The sequence below is a fragment of the Psammomys obesus genome, unplaced genomic scaffold (genome assembly GCF_907164565.1).
Source record: "Psammomys obesus unplaced genomic scaffold, mPsaObe1.curated_primary_1811, whole genome shotgun sequence".
Lineage (NCBI taxonomy): Eukaryota > Metazoa > Chordata > Mammalia > Rodentia > Muridae > Psammomys > Psammomys obesus.
The window spans coordinates 469,363-484,224 of NW_026596100.1; the positions used below are offsets into that span (position 1 = coordinate 469,363).

Genomic DNA, 14,862 nt, shown 5'->3' on the forward strand with positions numbered 1-14,862 from the left:
ACATACATTTCAAGTGTTTCACCTGGGAATCTACACACAGCTCTCACTAGCTATTATCATCCACTTTGCAAGCAAACTGAAACTTGAGTGGTCGTTGGACAAAGGGACCCAGAAAGCAGGCCCACAGGCTCCTTGGGTCCTGACTGCTCTCCTAACCCTCTTACTGAGGACTGTGTCTTTACACTCCTCTCACGTCTCCAGATTACCCCTTGCTCTCTGCCATCCCCCCCTCTTCCTGCTCTCCTTGCCTCTTTCCTCCCCACTCCCTCTTTGTAGGGGGTCCCTTTCTCTCCAACCTTCTGGGAAAAGCACATCAGTGGAGTCAATATTGAAAACTCCCCAGGTGCATATGTTTTCTCTCTTTCATCTTTCCCTGAAGTCTGGCATCCCTGGAGGCCCCTGCTCTGCGTCTGGAAACTATGATAATGTCAGTGTGTCCATTTTAGCCTACACGTGTTGGAGTAGATTATTGTCTAAATAATGTACTTTAAAAAAGTGATTAGTGACGTAAGTGTCATCACCTGGTTTATATGCAGAAGAAAACGTATAGGACCCTGAGTGTGCCAATGACTTTCAGATAGCGCTCTGAGTGAGGAGACATTCATGGAATAGAAGTTACATCCACTAAAGAACGCTATGAGACACATACAGAGACATACACATCACTGTTTATGACTAAATAGGATGAAAATGCACAGCTGGTTACAAAACCCTTCACAGACGCCTCACCAAAGAGGATGTGCACAGGACAGATAAAGCATAAAGCCACCCCAGTGACGTGTAATCATGGAAATGCAAACTCAAACAGTTACTATAGCTTTCTGGATCTGGCCAAGGAGGAGGTGCCATTATGGGTGTCGACATTCGCCCCAACAAGGACTGAAAGGTTTGGCGCAAAGAGCCCTGGGGCTAGGACATCTACCCGCAGGGGCTGGTCAGGTGAACCAACTCCGCCTTCAGTCAGGTTGTGCTGAAAAGGTTATTCATGAGTTGCAATAACCAGCCTCCTCTGTCCCTGCCCTGATGGTCCAAAAGACAAGCTTCCTGGCTGGGAGAACGAAACAGCTGTGGTTTCGGGGATGGTCACAGATGGCGTACGGATTCTGGAAATGTCCAGGCTGAAGGTGTGTGCACCGCAGGTGAGCAGGCGTGCCATGGGTGGCATCTTCAAGGCTGGGAGTAAGATCCTCACCTTCAGCCAGCTGGCCCTGGAGCCTCCCAAGGGCTGTAGCACCATGCTCCTGTCTGGTCCTTGAAGGGTCCCAGGAACCCCACACAGCTACACCAAACCCTTATGTCTGCTCCAAGGTCTGAAGTTCGAGCATGCCAGAGGCCTAAGGGTGAGGCATGGTTACAAAAACTAACCCTGGATCCTACAGTTATTAAAAAAAAAAAAGCTTTGAGTATTGAAAAAAAAAAAAAAACCCAAACAATGAATATACTACACATTTATCAGAGTGGCCAAATCTCAGACACTGACAATGTAAAAGCTGATGAGACTATGGACGATAAGGACTCTCCGTCAGCTGGTTAGGAAATAAAAATGGCACAGCCACCCTGGAAGACGACAGAAGTTTCTTATAAAACAAAGCATATTGAACACTTGCAACCCAGCGGTCACACACTGGGTACTTACCTAGATGAGTCCAAACACACGTCTGTGGAAAACCCTGCACACCTGTGCCGTCACAGCCTTATTTATAACTGCCAAGTATCGGAAGCCACAAAGATGCCCTTCAGTAGACAGAGAAGGCAGCTTGTACATCCATGCACTAGGAGGTTATCTCCCACTGGAGAGGTGCCAGCACATGCCGTGAACAGCTGAGAAGCTCCGTGAGTGAACACTCAGACCTGAAAGGACAGATCTGAAGAGACCCAAGGCTGTGTGATTCCACACAGACAAGGTGGAGCTTCAGGGAGAGAGAGCCACCGTCTTAGGTGCAGGGGTGAGAGAGAAGGATGGATGAACGGGCTCAGCATGACCGGTGCACTGAATGATAATATTCCATCACCGTAGCTTCCCGGTGCACCCAACACACTTCTCCCACAGGGGATGTGGATAATGGAGGAGGCCATACGGGTTCGGGGGAAGGATCTGTATCAGATTCTATGTCGTCTCAAACTGCTCTCAAAACTATAAAGTCATTATGAAACGAGAACCTCATATGTGCACACAGAACAAACATCATGATTTTAAATATCCATCTTCTTAATGGGACAGATGACCTTCACGGCTTAATCACGGTTGTTAACCTAACGGGTCTTAGAGGCACGGTGGTAACTAGGCCCTGGCCATGTCTATGTGGATTTTCTAGTGAGGTTAACTGAAGGGGGTAGGTCTATCCAAATTGTAGGCAGCACTGTTTCCTGGGCTGGAGTCCGAGACAGCAGTGAAAGGGGAGCTGGGCAGCAGTGTCCTTCCATGCTGGCTGGCTTCATGTGTCAGCTTGACACAAGCTGGAGTCATCAGAGAGGCAGGAGCTCCGGTTGAGGAAACGAAACGCCTCCATGAGATCCAGCTGTAGAGCATTTTCTCAATTAGTGATCATGGTGGGTGGGGCCATCCCTCGGCTGTGGTCCTGGGTTCTGTAAGAAAGCAGGCTGAGCAAGGCATCGGAAGCAAGCCAGTCAGCAGCACCATCCATGGCTTCTGCATCAGCTCCTGCCTCCAGGTTCCTGCCCTGCTTGAATTCCTGTCCTGACTTCCTTTGGTGATAAACAGCCCTGTGGAAATGTAAGCCAAATAAAACCCTTTCCTCCCCAACTTGCTTTTTGGACATGGTGTTTCGCAGCAGTAGCAGAAACCCTAAGACAAGTTGGTACCAGCATAGTGGGGTTTTGCTGTGACCTGACCATGTTTGGGGAAGATTGTGGAAAGGCTTTGGAACTTTGGGTTAGAAAATCCATTGCGTGTTGAGAGCTCGGTAGATGTTCTGTAGGAGCTTGGAATACGAGAATGTTGAGAGCAGTGCGGAGACGGAGGCCTGGCTTGTGAAATTTCAGAGGGAGGATTAAAGACTCTATCAGGGCTGTTGCTATTTTGGTTTAAGAGGCTGTGGTTCTGGTTAGTGGAGGCTGGACAATCAGTTTTGATTAACAAGATACCAGAACTACTGAGGTGAAACTTTTATTCCTGGGACAGTTGATGGTGGTGAGCCGGAGCTAAGACATCAGTGGTGAAGTTTTCTGAGAGCACATAGAAACTGTGCTCCACAGGAGGCCATGGCCGTACCTCGTGCTGGCAGCTGGGGTTGGTAATGTGTAAGACTCACCCAGGCGGTCCTGGTTTTGAAATCATGAAGGGGTCATGGAGAGCGGCTGAGGCTTGGCACCATGAGAGGCCAGGAGAGGCCATTGCTGAAGGTGCAGCTTCAGTGGCAGATGAAGGCCCAGGACTGAAGGGGTCATGCGGAGAAGTTGAGGCTTGGCACCATGAAGAGAGCCTATGAGAGGCTACTGGTGAATGTGCAGCCCGGCTGCACAGAAGATCCCATCGTTTTGGAGATGCCAGAGCCATGGGGTGACCACCAAGAACAGCAGCAGCCACGGAGTGGAGCCAGCCGGAGCAGAGAAGACAGGCTGTGTGCCACAGAGGGCAGAGCCGGAGAAGTGACCCCACAAGATGAGGGCAAATCCCCGGCATTGTCGATTTGAGTCATTTATACGGTTGGAATTTAGTTTTGCTCAGTTCAGATTGTGACTGTGCCCTGGTTCTTCCCTCTTGAAGAAGCTATTTAATTTAAATTTGACTTTTACAGATGCCCACAGCTTACTTTGAACTTATGAAGGAGATTTTGGATTTTATAGAGAGACTGGATGTTTTAACGAGATTGAAATTTTGATGTTTGACTTTGTAAAGACTGTGGGCTATTTATGTTTTTCCTGTGAGATCTTGGGGATGAACAGGAAAGGAAGGGTTGTGGCTTAATAGCGATGTGTTTGTGTGTCAAGTTGGCAGGGGTCAGTTGTACTGGTTGGTTTTGTGTGTCAACTCAACACAAGCTAGAGCCATCAGAGAGGAAGGAGCTTCATTTGAGAAACTATCTCCCTGAGATCCAGCTGTAAGGCATTTTCTCAATTAGTGATCAATGGGAGAGGGCCCAGCTCAGAGTGGGTGGGGCCATCCCTGGGCTGTGGTCCTGGGTTCTGTAAGAAAGCAGGCTGAGCAAGGCATGGGAAGCAAGCCAGTCAGCAGCACCATCCATGGCCTCTGCATCAGCTCCTGCCTCCAGGTTCCCGCCCTGCTTGAGTTCCTGTCCTGACTTCCGCTAATGATGGATTGTGATCTGGAAGTGTAAGCCAAATAAACCCTTTTCTGGTCATGGTGTTTTGTTACAGCAATAGAAACCCTGACCAAGACATCCTCTCTTGTTTCCTGAATGTGGATCTAACCAGCTGCCTCATTCTCCTGCCACCGTGCCAGCTCAAACTGTGAGCCAAAAGAACTCGTTTGTTCCTTACGTAACTTTGTTTTTGTCACAGTAGTGAGAAGGTAATAGAGAAAAAAATTAAGTAAAGAACACGATGTTCTTACATTTTATTCGATTTCTTTATATACTTAATTTCTTAATATTGTTTGCACAGACTAATGAGTATATTGCTATTTATACATTTTATTTTAATAACAATCATTGTAAAAAAGAAATCTCATAGGAATCATGACAGGTATGACAGATATTTAAAATTTTAAAATCAATTTAAGATGTTAATTTCAACTTTTATCTAACATGAATATTGTTTTCAGTTTTAAAATAGTAGTTCCTATGTTTTCCTATTAAATTCTGTGAAACTAAAATTAATGATTTTGTATGGAAGTTGATTCTGTACTGACAAACCCATTATGCTTGAATATTACTTTGATAGATAATATATTTTTGTTTTAGTGTTTCTGTCACCACAAAAATAAATTCCCACAAATTAGAGGCACAAGACAGCACTCATTCAGTGTCTCATAATTCTGTGTAATACGTGTAGGTGCTCCTGGTTATGTTCTTTGCCGAGTGTCTCCAAAGTTAGAACTCTAGATGGCAAACACAGAAGTGAGAGTTGATATGGAAGGAATAAAGACTAACTCAGGCCCCATTGCTGGATACGTCGTCAAAGGAAATGAAAACTGTCCCAAAGGGGTGTGTGTACTGTAGCAGAAGAGCTGAGACGGGGGAATCAACACAGCTGTCTGTTAGTAAATCAGTGGGGGAAAAATATACTATGCATATGTGAATAATAGATAGGCCCGAAGGAAGAAAAAGACTAATTTGTGACAAAAATGGATGGAAGACGTTTTGCTGAGCAAAATGAGCCAGATTTAAAACAAAACAAAACAAAACTGCATGATCTCACTTGTGTTTGACCCAGAATGTCAAGTTCAAAAGGCAGAGAGTAGAAAGGCGTTTCCCTGAGGTAGACATGGAACTCTTAGCCAAAGGCACACAGCTCAGTTAGACAGGAAGGGTGAGATCTGCAGATACCGTACAACCCAGAGACCACAGTTGAACAAAGTATAATGAATATTTCTGAGAAGAGTCTTAAATATCCTCGCCACACAGATAAATAGTCTTCATGTGAGGGGATACACAGTTTTGTTAGCTACGGTCGTCTTTTCACATCTACATATTCAAAGCTTTGCAGTCTATTCCCTAAGTACGCTACACCTCAATAAAGCCGGGAGGTGAAAATGGCAGACCAGCCATGGCCTCACCTGGATGGCATGTTTGGTAAGAAATGTGCTTTGAAGTCCATTGGCTGGCTAAGGTCAGATCAATAACACGGTAGGACTAAGGTCCCTGGCTTTTGTTTTTAAAAAAAAGTTTGTTCAGGGGCTGGAGGTGGCTTAGCCGTTAAGAGCACTGGCTGCTCTTCCAGAGGACCTGGGTTCAATTCCCAGCACCCACGCGGCAGCTCACAACTGTCTGTAACTCCTGTTCCAGGGGATCTGACCCCCTCACACAGACACACATACAGTCAAGCACCAATGTACACAAAATAAATATTAAAAAAGTTTGTTCAGTTCTTTGCTTGTCTGAATTATTCCTCGTCTTTGACAGACTCTCATTCCAAGACAATGCTCGTCACTGCTGGTGTCTCATACAGGCTTAATTTTTAGCAACTTCTCTAAAAAGAAATGCAGCCTCTCTCAGTTTTAAATTGTTCACCGCTACTTTTACTTGTATACAATGATTCTTGTTATTCTGGGGTCTTTAAAAATCAGATTTATTTGTGTATTGTTGGAACATGGTCTAAGATGAAAGCTGGGCAAGGAGAGAAAGCGTGCTTGTGAGAAAACTCCAAGAAAACAAGAGTCTCTGGTGACCACCGTTTCTTCCAAACCAAGGAATTGTTCTTGGGGTGTGCTTTTGTGCCCCTCCCAGGTGCAGCAGATAGGCGTGAGTTCACTTCAGATTATTCACAACAGCTGGCTGTTATTTGTTTGCGTACCTCCATGTAAAAACATGTTTTTCCCACATGCGGGTTGTCCCTGAGGTTGGATGAGTTACTCACGTGACTTCTCTCAACCCTCAGCGTATAAATAGCCTGATGCTCCAAATATAGTTAGCTATTGCATGAGACTTTAGTCTGCCTCATTTATCAGCTACCTTCTTCCAGGTTTCACCGCCTTGAGTGCTGACACACGTGTGTGTGTGTGTGTGTGTGTGTGTGTGTGTGTGTGTGCGTGCGTTCATGCACACACTATTGTATGCATATGGAGGTCAGAGGAAAACTTCCAAGAAGTTTTGATTTTCTCTTTCTACATGTAGGATCTGAGGATCCCACTCAGGTCTTCAGGCTTGTCAGCAAGTGCCTCTGACCCTAGGGCCATCTCACGGGCCCCAATAATTCTACCTTAAGCTATACATTATGTTAAAATTACACAGCAGTGTAGCAATTGCCAGGGTTCGAGATATGTGTTATTTAAAAAGTCACAATGAAAAAGGTTACTAGATTTGTAACCTAGTTTGTCTGTGACTGTGCTCCTGTCTTGTAAACAAAAGCTAAACAGAGTGAAATATGGCATTCCTGAAAAGGGTTTTGAGAGCTAATGTTTGTTTTGCAGAATCAACCATTTATAAGAAAACAGCTTTGATGTAGTCCTTAGCTATTGCTTTCAAAACTGAACACATTTCAGTCTGCTAGTCTTAGTAATAGAGTGCCTCATTAAGAGACACTACAAAGGTGAAGGTTCTTTCTGCTGGCTTTTTAACTTAGTGCTTTCTTTCAAAATTCTTTTAGTTTTGAACTTTTAAAAAAATATTGAGGTGACATAGAAGGAGTAACATTTATTTCTTCCTTACACAGCACGCATTCAGAAAGAACATACTTTTGTTTCAATAGTTTGAAAATATCAAACTTGATTGATACGCCTGTACGATAAAGGTGGTAAAATGTTGCCTAGTGTGCACAGAGCACTGTTTCCCTCCTGCCACAGGAGCCAGGCTGGTGACACACGGCTGTAATCCCAGCATCTGGGAGGTAGAGAACGTAGGAGCAGAAGTTCAAGGTTATCCTCAACTACATAATAAATTGAGGTCCAGCCTGGGATACAGAAGACCCTACCCTATGAAAAATAATGTTTGAAAAGGAGAAAACATTTGCCAGGTGCCGTGGCGCACACCTGTAATCCCACACTCGGAGGCAGAGGCAGGAGGATCACTGTTGAGTTCAAGGCCAGCCTGGTCTACAAAGTGAGTCCAGGACAACCAAGGCTACACAGAGAAATCTTGTCTTGAAAACGGAAAAACAAAACAAAACAAAACAAAAACAAAAAAACAAAAAAGAAAGAAAATGGAAAAAATTCCTTTGGTTTCATATCTTTGAAAACATGTTGATGTTATTTGATTGATGACTACTGCCATGGTCATAAATGCTTTATCTTTCTTTGACACAAATATGCAAAGAAGTGAGGTCTATCCTCCAAGCATCTTTCAGGGAAGCCTCAAGCTGGCTGCATTCCTCCGCCAGAGGACACATCTCTCACTAAACACCGTCTTCCTCCAGTACCCTCGCTCTGTGGCTCTCTTCCGGTCCTGAGAGAGGCAGTCTGTCCACTCTCTTCTGATTAGGCCCTGAGAACACCCTCTTGTTCAGTAACTGTCCATGGTTTCAGGAATGATTCCTCTGTATTCCACTTGAGTATACTTTTTTTTTTTTAAATCAAACTATTAAATGATACACAGGTTTAGCTTTTGAATTTATCTATCTAAAAATAAAAAAAATTCAGTATAAACACGACCAACCTATTTGCTCACTTTAATTTTTGCATTAAATATTCCACTAGATATGCATAGCATGCCCTGCTTTTTTGGTTTATATACTCATGAAAAATACACTCAGATATTTTTCAGAAAGATGGCTCATAGAGAGAGATGAGCAAGCATAACCCAAACAGTCAAAAGAAAAGAAATGCAAAAGGATATTAACAAATTACCTAAAAAAGCAAAGCAAACCTCCACTAAGATAATGAGTGTTGGCAGTCGTCAGCATTTAGTGGACAGACTGCCCTATGCCAGTGTTTGTTCTGAACAACTGACACATTCCATGCTGCTGCTCACGCACTCAGGGTGGAGCTGCTCCCCGTACAGAGTGAAGAACCAGGCACAGAGCAGTGACCGAGACCTTGTTGTGCAGCTCCTGGTCCTAGCCAGCTGCTCTCTTCTCCTTGCCCTGTGCCTAAGTTAGGGTTTTATTCCTGTGAGGAGACACCCTGACTAAGGCAACACTTAAGGGGAAACATTTGATTGGGGCTGGCTTACAGTTCAGAGGTTCAGTCCGTTATCAGTTGTGGCAGCGTGCAGGCAGACATGGTGCTGGAGAGGTAGCTTGGAGGTCTGCATGCTTAGACAGCAGAAAGGAAGTGGCACACTGGCCAGGCACGAGCTTCTGAGACCTCCAAGCCCGCCCCCTAGTGACACACTTCCTCCAACAGAGCCAGTCTGATACACACCTAAGAATGCCACTCCTTATCAACCTGTGGGGGCCATTTGTATTTAAACCACCACACAGTGGTTTTGCAAATAAAGCAGATTATAAAAAGACTACAAATCATAGGAATGGATAAACTTATCCGGTGACATAATAAAAAAATGCATGGGCTTGGGCTCTAATGTTAGTTTGATCCTCATGAGTCAGTTTAAATAATTCCTTAGTAAGCCTGATTTTTATAAGTTCTGCACATGATTTGTTATTTTGTATTGTATTCTGACAAGAATTTACAATTTTTCTTTAGGTTTCTAATCCGTAACTATGCCGGATAAGAAAACACCCGTGATCAATAAGTTTGGAGTAATATCTTCCTCTTATCAAGAACAACTCTTGAAATTTAATTTTGAAAATGCGAATAGAAAGGAGAGTCACAAACCGCAGTAAGTTTCAGATTTTATGCCTCTTATGTGAGCATTCTGATTCATCGTAGATAATTTTGAAAGTTTAAAAAAATCATGAAATTATAAAAAACGTCAGCTTTGTATCTGGAGATAAAAATGTACAAGTTTAATAGTTTTAATTAGTTTCATGCATTGTATTATCATATGTTGCAAAAAACTGTGAATTATACATATTATTTAAAATAAACATTTTGTATGTTTTTGTATAACTTAAACTGCTACTGGATTCATGGTATGCATGAGCAGAAACTTTATAAAAAGCTTATTATTTTATTATTAAGTGGTATTTTTAGTCTTGATTTTAAATTTAGACATAATTGAATACTTTCCCATTTTAAGATTATTGGGATAAAGTTTCTAAAATGAGTGCAAGTGCAGTTTAAGAGAGCTGTTGAAAAAGCTTTGCAGTCAGAAGAATTATATTTTTTCCATGTTTTCTTTTTTTTTTTCTTAGTTGTGGTTATAGCTTTGTTCTAACATCATACTATTCTGTATAAAATGAGGGCAGTTGGGAAAAGGTATCAACTTTTATCACCCATAGTGATAAAGATGCAATTCATAATATAGCATCTAAAAATGGAGTTTTACTGCAAGTTCTGAAAATGCCTGTAATATATTAAATATTGTATCAATATGTCACATAAACAAGTAAAAATGATTGGTGTATCTGAGCAGTCAAAGACATTAGATATGAGAACAACAGGCTTGGGTAATGTTGGCTAGGTAATTCTTTTAGAGATCCTCTCTGTAGTTAGATCTGATCACAAATCCATGGCTTAGCTGACTCTGTCTCCAACACTAGGAAATCATTTAACTTCTCAGTTGTAGAAGCAAGCATGTTGTGTCCCGTTATTCCCTTGTACTCTCATCAAAATGACATTGCTGAGATCACAGAATCACATAATAGGGAAATGGAGCCTTTCTTCCATGGTCTAGCATTTAAAAGGGATACTGTAGCTGACGTTATCTACTTTGTGGATTCCTTACTCTTCCACTCCTCTCCACCCTTCCAACCCTAGGAAGGAGAGAAAGAAGGATAGAGGAGAAAGGGGGTGTTGTTATTATTATGCTTCCTGCTGATTAGGGGCATCAAGTTCCTTGGGACAAGTTTGATCTTAGTCAGGATATTCAATTTCTCCTTTGCACATGTCTCTTTGTACATGACCACTTGACAAACCTCAACAACAGCAACCACCACCACCGCAGCAGCAGCAGCAGCAGCAGCAGCAGCAGCAATAGCAGCAGCAGCAGCAGCAATAGCAGTACAGCACAGCACAGCACAGCACAGCACAGCACAGCACAGCAGGAGCAGCTGCTGTAGCTTATTTCTGGGCTTGAGCATTTATATTGCCTCTCAAGAGGCCCCAGAATTCCAAATGTCATACACTTGCAGAAAGTATCTGTAGCTTGCAAAATCATGCCCCTGTGAGAGCACAAGGCAATTCACAATCAGCCACAGTGAACAGTCTGAAGCAGCCCCATAGCCCACACCTGGGATTAAAACAAAAACATATTCCCATAACATTTCTGTGTTTTTAAAGAAACCAAAAATTCTCACTACAGGATACAATTGCAAATTAGCCTTATATAACACAAATGATAAACTCAGAATTGATCACTCTAGTTGGCGATAATTGTTATGGTCTCCTCCTATTGAGCTTGTGGTCATCGGTGGTCACTGTGGCAAAGACTGCTGATTGTTCCTTGCTGAGATCTAATTTCTCATTTGATGACATGAATAGAATTTTAGTAGGGTACATAGTGAAACATTAAAGCATGCATTTTCCAGATCCTCTTGCTGTTAATATGACCGTGGGTATGATCCCATTAAGTTTCATGTTAGCAGAAATTTTGTTATAGTTTAATTTTGGCTCATTTACAAGGAGAAGCAATCTTGTTCTTAGTTGCTTCCTTTTAGTGGGAACTGGGATGTGATTGCAGCAGCTAGAGCAGACACATGGGGCCATGAAATGGAAGGTCTATGTTGAAGACTACAAAGTAGCGAGAAAACAGTGTGGACCTCCTATGCAGATGCACCATCCTAGATTGCATATCTTGGGTCTTCTACTTGGAAAAGAAATGTCTGTCTTGATTACAATAATTTTGCTATTTTATAGCAGATCAACTCATTTTCTTGCCTTTGAAATGTGTTTCTATGGTAGTTCGTGACATTACTTTCTCTGTAACAAAGCTATAGGCAATGTCTGCAGTCTTGGTTGCCACTTCGTTTCTATCCTCTTTCCAGATGATTCAGCTGAATAAAACATTCACCTTTGGGCTTTGAACCAGCTGGGTTAGCAGAGAAGATTTACCTGGATTCTTACACATTCAAATACAGGAAAGAGATGTTCATACACATTACCGACAAACGGCACACTCTGGTTTACCCCTCTTCCTAACACACCCTTGAGTGGGGCTGAACTTTCTACTTGAACTGACTGAATTTTAGCATTCCCGGGCACAACTCCTGATGGAGAGAAAACAAACAATCTCGTTTGACCGCATTTTCTCCTTGCATGTCATTGTCATTACACACGTTGTGGTCGTACTCCAGGAAGGGAATGTACTTGATCGGACAGTTCCTTGTGACATTAGAAGGTCATCACGTGTCAGTGCAAAGAGACACGTGCATTTAGTACTTAAATTGTGCCTACACTGATACACATGTTACATGTTGCGGTATTTTTTTTTTTTTTTCGTGTGAAGAGAGTGCAGTGTTCCAATCTGAATGCTCAGCATTTCTTTTGGCAGGGAATTCTCGAACTCATCATGATATTTTTGAGGCACATAATGATTTTTAAAGCCCTACTCACTGTTCTATAGAACGCTAGGGTTTATTATTATTCCTACGTTCAAGTGCGAGAAGACAAACTCTGTTAGCTTCTACATGTAACTGAGGATGTGTTAGAGTATGTCACTGTATCTGGATTACTCCAATTAGCGTAATGCCCCTAGCTCCATCATGTTACTAAGTGGCAGGATTTCCTTCTTTTTATGGCGGAATAACACTCCACTGTGTGCTTATACCACATTTCTTTCCTTCTTTTTTCTTTTTAAGTGTCACATTTTCTTTATCCATTTATTCTACATTGGGTCTTCCTTGGCTGCTAGAATTGACAGGTCGTCTGATAGTTTCATTTTTAATTTAGTTCTCTTTTTTTGGTCATTTGCCTTTAGGAATAGTGACACCATTTTCAATAATGGCCACTCTAGTTTCTACTCTCACCCACAGTGAAAAAGAGTATACGTTTTTTTTTTTTTTTTTTCACATTTCACTGAATTTTGCCACCCAAATATAGCCATTTTGCCAGAGTAAAGTGGAATATTATGGTTGGGATTTCTACCTCCTGGATTATTAGTGATGCTGAGAGCTCTTTTTTTTTTTTTTTTTTTAAATTTGTTGGCTATTTATGTTTCTTTATTTCTTAAAAAAGAAACACAAATATTTACCCAGATCACCTCTCTGTTTTATTGTTGTTACCTGGTTGTACGGTTGTTGACTGTGTCCCCAAACATTGTACGTATCAGTCCTGGCCAAATGGATCTTGGTGAATGTCTCCTCCCTTTCTTCTGGCTCCCCTTTCAGCTTTTATTTCTTTTCTTTGTCTTGACGAGTTGTTATTCTTGTCTCTTGCTTTCGCTGTTCATGTGTTAGGGATGTTAACCAAAAAGTTTTTGTTCATGCCAGTGCTCCCTCCATATTTTCTCCTAGTATTTCATAGTTTAAAGTATTGCATTTAGCTCTTGATCTATTTTGATTTTAGGTTTATGTTTGGGGATGTATCTACTTTTATCTTTGGCATATGGGTTTCCAGTTTTCCCAGTACCATTTATGGAAGAATCTGTCCTTCTTTCAATAAAATGGCATCTGCTCAAAATCTTTCAGCATTTCTTTGTGCAGGGAACCCTTGAACTGTTGGAGATATTTTTGAGATACATAATAATTTTTTAAAGCTACACCCACCTTACTATTCTATTGCACTAGAATAGAACTAACTGTAAAATAGCTACAAAGACGCCATGTTCTTTCAAGTGAACATTTCAAGTAAAGTTTGTCTTTGTTGTTTAAATACATGAATTCAAATATTGCTACTCATGAAAATAAATCTCTTTGAGATTAATAATTACATTTGAGGACAGATGACATTAAATCTCAGAAGTTTGGTTCTTTTAAAGTGGACATTATAGGGAAAACCTTGAGAGCCCTTGTAATGTCACCAAACTCAGATGAGAAGGTTTATACATTCATGGGCAAAGATTTAGAAAGGGAAGTATTTTAAATTTTCTTCTAAATGACTTTTGTTCAAAATTCAGGATGTAAACAACTTTTTCTTCCCACATCCACTCAGAATTCCATTTAGTCGTAACTATTAAGTTGGAGGATCTTCATTTTCAAAGCTTAATGGACTATTTGGTTTATTAAGGCTGCGCCATGAGTTTACAATCTAAAGAATATCAAAACAGAATTAGAGACTATGTCAAGTTGCAGATGATTTTAGAGAAGAGTCTGTGGTTCCTTTAATGCCCATCAGATACTCAGGCAAGTCAAGGATGACAGGATATTTCCGTTGTCCAGGCCTAAGATCAGTGAGTCAAGCGTGATCAATTCAGGGCAGTGATGCAATCCCTGTAAACGCGTGTGCTCCCACTTCATCAACCCGGCCCCTTCTGTACCCTCTTCAGACTAGTGAGTCTGCCCCAGAGTTCCTGCTATATTTACATAGGTCGCAACCACATCAAAGGGCAGAGTTCTTTCCCTCTGTGATTTTTAAGAGAGGTGATATTAATTATAATTTGAAATTGCTGTTTCAATTCAATTTTTTACCCGCCATGTCAAATTTATATGTAAAAGATTGATAAGTATTTAAAGATTTTTGTTTTTTGTTTTTCATGTATTGATTAACACCCTGAAAAATATTTTTAAAAATTTCTATAATGAAATTACTCTTTTATATGAATTTTAATGTCTTTTGGTCATCAGTCTTGATATTTCTGCACATATGTACAGTTTTGGGATTGTTTTTTTTTTCTTAATTTTTTTGTTACCTGGGACTATGGATTTTTTTCATGAACTAGAGACATTTTCAAACTCTGATAATTGATGATGATGATGACGATATTATAGGGCTACCTTGTGGAACTTCATACCAAAGGACTAGCCAGGCCTGTCTTCTTCACTGAGTACTGTGTATTCTCAGCACATACTGAAGGTATCATGATTGCGTTGACAGCTACAATCTGAATATTACTGTCCGAATTACTTTTCTGTTGCTGTGAAGAGACAACCATGACCAAGGAAACTTATAAAAGAGAGCGTTTCATTGGGGGCGTGCCTACAGTTTCAGTGGGTGTGTCCATGGCCATCGTGGTAAGGGAGAATGGTGGCAGGCAAGCAGGCAGGGTGCTGGAGCCGTAGCTGAGGGCTTACATCCATCCACAGACAAAAGGCGGAGAGAGGCAGGGGAGGGGAGGGAAGGCTTGGCAC

General features: G+C 41.7%; 1 pseudogene; it reads left to right on the forward strand.

The window, feature by feature from the left end:
- Window positions 1-850: 850 nt before the first annotated feature.
- Window positions 851-1,364, forward strand: LOC129692123 (ribosomal protein L18-like; annotated as a pseudogene).
- Window positions 1,365-14,862: the final 13,498 nt, after the last annotated feature.